Below are 5286 nucleotides of genomic sequence, written 5' to 3'. Positions count from 1 at the left end.
CTACACCGATGCATCTCTACAGGGGTTGGGCGTTGTTTTGATGCAGCACAGTAGGGTAGTCTCCTTGCTTCTCATCAGTTGAACGAACATGAGAAGAATTACCCAGTACATGATTTGGAGCTGGCCGCCATTATCTTTGCTTTGAAGATTTGTCGACATCATCTGTAGGATATGACATTTGAGATTCTCACTGATCATAAGAGTCTCAAATATCTTTTCACCCAGAAGGAACTTAATCTTCGACAAAGGAGATAGATGAAGTTCCTGAAGGATTACGACTATACCATCAACTACCACTCCGGGAAAAACTAATGTGGTTGCCGATGCACTTAGCCGGAAATCTAGAGGGACTTTAGCTTTCCATCAAGTTGTGGTCACGGACTTGATTCAAGGTTTCTCTGAGTTGGACCTTGAAAAGCAGGGACAGTTAGAGCAGGGTATTCTGGTTACCATGTGATGTGCGTAGATCTTATGATCATTTATGCATGCTTTGACGCACATCTACTTGCATTTTATTAGCATAATCTATGTTTATTATATCCTATTTCATTATAATGTCATACTTCCATTATATTTTGTTTGGAGATCTACTCTTTGCTTGTTTTGATTGATAGGACGTGATTTGCAGCAAAAATGGAGCTTAAATGAAGTCTAGAGCTTCCAGAGTGTCACGAGCATGCGAAAACTAAGTTCTTCCAAGTTCTGGCCGTGCAGAGACCACACGGCCGTGCGAAGGCCGTATGGGGGGCGTGTTGAGGCCTTGTGAAGACCGTGTGGAATTTTCAGCACTGCAGACCAAAAGTAAAATGACCATAACTTTGTGCTCGGTTGGATGTTTGGGCTGTTCTTTATACCGATTTGTAGATAACTTCAAGATATACAACTTTGATGAATACCTAAACTCAAGAATACCATGTTGAGATGTGATAAAATGATCTACACGGCCTTGATACAATTCTGCACGGCTAATGTAGAAGGAAGGCACGACCATGTCCATTCGCACGACCGTGCGGTGTAACTAGTGCAGAAGGAAGGCACGGTCATCTCAATTCACACGGCAGTGCGGTGTAACCAGTGTAGAAGGAAGGCATGACCATGTCAATTCGCACGGCCGTGCAGTGAAACTAGAGCAGAAGAGAGACACGGTCGTGTCAATTCACACGGCCGTGCGGAGTGGCCAGAGGCAAAGGAAGGCACGCCCATGCCAATTCGCACGGCGGTGCAGCGCGGCCAGAGTGGAAGGAAGATACAACCATGCGATCTCGCACGGCCGTGCCACTCAACTCGAAGGGAGGATGCACTTGGCCGTGCGGATCTCGCACGGTCGTGGTACGGGCCATGCGGCGCCCGCCCCCTAGCCTATAAAAGGGTCAAGAACCCTATTCTTGGGATCATCTTTGGTTCGGGACTTCATTCCTCTCCTTGGGAAAGTGTTCTCCCCTTCGGGGAAACCCTAGATCTTCATCCACCGCCATCCCTTGATGTCTTCATCCATCTCCATAGCAAGGAGACATCCCCAAGACATCGGAAACCTCGGCAAGCATCTCTTCTTCCCCTTCTTCTCACATCAAGGGTTGTAAGTATGCTTTACTTCATGTTTTGGGTTGTTCTTCCCTCACAATGGAGTAGATCTCCTTTTCTATGGATGTAGGGAGTAGTTTTGGATAGGGTTTGATGTAAGACTCATGTTTATGCCTTTACTTATTGGATGATTTTGCTTGATTTGTTTCTATTTGATATGCATGAGACTTGCTGAGACTATCTCATCATACTGATCGATTGTGTAGGAATTGCTAATTTCGTAAAGAAATGATCTTAAATCGTACACTCGAGGGCCCCTAGTGACAGGGGTAACCCGTTCACGGACATCTAGGATACTCCCTTGAAAGGAGAGACAACTTCTCCATAAGGAAGTAAGAGACTGAATTAAACCCTTATCTCTATCCTTAATGACACCGATTAGATTTGCATTCTTGTGATCTACCGAGGCGCCCTAGTGACAGGGGTTAACCGTAACAGGATTTCACAGGGATCTTCTCTGTTTAGTGCTTAAGGATAGCAGCTTTAACTTCCGACGAATGCATGTCGATTGACAATGAGGAAAAGATAGAACATGATACATCAGGTTCCACCACAACGAAACTGAAATCCTAGAATCCATTTCCCAAAGCTCAATTCCCTCCAAGATCGATTCTCTCATCCTTCTCTTTCTCTCTTCAATAACTCTCGTTAGTTTGCAAGCACCAAAGCCAACTTTCGAACGTCTAGATAACTTTGCGACATCTCTAGTGCTTAATCAACAGTCCCTGTGGTTCGACAATCTTTTATTACTGACGACGAATCTGTGCACTTGCGAAATCATAACAAGTTTTCGGCACCGTTGCCGGGGACTGTTCGCATTAACATTAGTAGATTAGTAATTGAGTTAATCTAGACTTGTGAATAGTTTTTATTTTTTCGTTTTCATAATTAAAAAAAAAAACCTGCATTTTCTTTCTTGTCTTTAAATTCTGCATTTATTTTTGTTCTTGCAATTTAAATTCTGCATTTTGTTTTTTTAGATATCCATGAGCACTGACATGTCAAGCAGGGCCTTAAGAGATTTCTCTGCACCCATTTCTACAAGATTTTTATCCCCCATTGTGTAGCCTTATATTGAAGCAGAAAATTTCCAACTAGACCCAGAGTTAATTTTCATTATACAAGGTCACAAATTTGGAGGAGAAGTATCAGAAAGTCCTTATCTGCACCTGGAGACATTTCTAGAGCTTTGTGATATGGTGAATTGTGAAGGAGTGTCAGCAGATGCAGTTCGATTGATAGCATTTCCTGTCAGTATCAAGGATAAAGCAAGGACTTGACTATATTCTCTTCGTCCTCAAAGCATCACAAGTTGGGAACAATTGGAGAAGTAATTTCTAAATTATTTTTTTTCTCCAAGTAGAACAATTTATATGAGGAATTGCATCACAAATTTTGCTCATACATATGGAGAATCATTATTTGAAGCATTGGACAGATTCAAGAGTTTACAAAGACAGTGCCCTCATCATGGTTTGGAGAAGTGGCTGACCTTGCACATATTCTATAGGGGAATTTTTTTTTCAGATAAGTGTTTGTTAGATTCATCAGCTGGAGGTTCTTTTATGGACAAGAGTGTAGATGAAGCATATTCATTAATTGATCAAGTAGCATTGAACCTCCATGAATGGTCAAGCAAAAGTTGGATGGAATCTCCCTCAGAAATTCAAGAAGTACAAGCCATATATACAAGAGAGTCTGTCAAACAAAATACAATTCAACCATCCAAGAGTTTTGAAATCCATAAGTCACAGAATGAGGAGTTCAAACATTTGGGGGCAAAGATTGATAGCATTGTTTCAAAATGGTTCAAACAAGATCCCCCTCCTACATAGACAGTGTCTAGTGAACAGTGTAATAATTTTAAGTTGAGAAGTGGCAAGAATCATGAAGAACTTCTGAAAAAGGATTTGTACAGAATTGAGGAGATGAATAGTAGAAGACCACAAGAACTCAGTTCCATTACTCTAGAAAGTTCCCAAAGGCCGCAAGTACCTTTCCCTCAACGGTTGATCACATCAACACTAGATAAGCAAGTTGGACCTCCTCTGTAAGCTCAAAGGGAATATGGGAAAAAGGAAGTACCTTTCCCAAGACCTTCACTAAAGGTTCCTTTTCCACAAACACTAGTGAGGGTCAATGAAAACGAAAACTTTGGCAAATTCTATGACACTAATATGATTGAGTGTAGATTTTTGGATGTATATGAAGATGAGGACTCTTCAGATGAGGATTGTGATGATAATACAGTGGATAACAAGTTTTTAAATTTACATTCTGGGTTTACAGGGTGTTATGATGAAATTAAATTTTTAGATGATGAATGTGATGTGGTAGATCAACTTAAAACTGCAAATGAAGTCAGTGATCCTCCTATAGATAATTCTCCCACTGAGGATATTGATGTTGTTTTATTTTTTGATGCTTGTGTTGATGATGATGTTATGAAAGGAAGTGTAGGGAGTTGTGTTGTGGAAGCAGCATCTCAAGAATCACCTCCTTTATCTACACAACCTTCTGAGATTATGAGAGTTGCAAGGATTGAACATGTTGTGGACCAATGTGTAGGGACTTGTGAAATAGAAGTAAAGCCCCAAGAATCACCACTTTTAGAGGCACCACCGCTTGAGCCAAAGCTAGAGCCAATACAAGATTCAGAAGTCACAACCACATGTTTAGAACTTTCAGGTATCTCTTAACAAAGCAAGGTTAGTATCTTTTGTGATCTTTTGAAAAATTTCATAGATATACCAATAGTAGATTTTGTTGGATGTGATTCAATTTGTGATACATACTCAGTTCATCTTAATAAGGTTTAGTTCTATCTAATATAGCATGCTTGAGAGAGGTATGTTTTTCTTTTGGGTGTGCAGATTTTCATGGGGCCTATATTTGGAAGCTCAGACTGAATCGTCTTCGACCACCTGAAAGAACTTCAAAGAAGACGAAGATGGAGAGAGTTATACTTTACTCTGTAGCTCTTTTGATGAAAACTCTCTCCATAATAAGAGCCCTTGGTAGGAGGGTGTTGAAATATCTTACCCCTCCAAGAGCGAGATTTCGATGAATTTAATGAGGTGGTCGAGATAATAACCTTAAACAAGCGTTTCTTGGGAGGCAACCCAAGTTCAATTTTGCTTTCATTTTTTTAGTTTATTTTTAGTTTCATTTCTTTTTTTTTTATAATAAAAATGTATCCTCTACTTAATTTTTGTTGTCAATTTTCTTTTATAGGACTCAAAGATTAGGAGGAGTGCAATTACATGATGGAGAAGTTAATGACATGGGCACGCATCATTTGGTAACTTCTCTTACTTTTAATCTCCTCCACATTGTTTTAGTTTTCATTGGGACAATGAAAAGTTTAAGTTTGGGGGGATGCATTAGATGCATTTGGCTTAGTTTAGTTTTTGCTTATTTCTTTTGCATAAGAAATTTTTCCTAGTTGCATCATTCATCACATCATGATTGTTTGTTCCTTAATGCAAAATACTAGCACGTTACATCTAGATATTTATGTTGTGTGATTTGGTATGCTAGTATGTCTATTGATCTATGTTTTTCTATCCATAGTAGCATGAAGTGAGCATTGTAATTACTAGAAGAATTTGAATGTTGGCTTAGTTTTAGGATCTCTTCACATTATGCTTGACTTTGATAGTAGATATTTTTGAAAATAGTCATGATTCATAGAACCAGACTAGT

At 39.6% G+C, this 5286-nt stretch overlaps 1 non-coding gene across 1 annotated transcript; it reads right to left on the bottom strand.

Annotated features, from left to right (window-relative positions):
• Positions 1–2952: 2952 nt before the first annotated feature.
• LOC122035497 lies at positions 2953–3058 on the bottom strand. The gene has a single exon (XR_006127046.1). It is a non-coding gene; the product is annotated as a small nucleolar RNA R71 (small nucleolar RNA).
• Between the last annotated feature and the right edge of the window lie 2228 nt (positions 3059–5286).

Source organism: Zingiber officinale, chromosome 11B (genome assembly GCF_018446385.1).
Source record: "Zingiber officinale cultivar Zhangliang chromosome 11B, Zo_v1.1, whole genome shotgun sequence".
Taxonomy (NCBI): Eukaryota; Viridiplantae; Streptophyta; class Magnoliopsida; order Zingiberales; family Zingiberaceae; genus Zingiber; species Zingiber officinale.
Note: the sequence above shows the minus strand (reverse complement) of the source record. Positions and strands in the feature narration are given on the sequence as shown.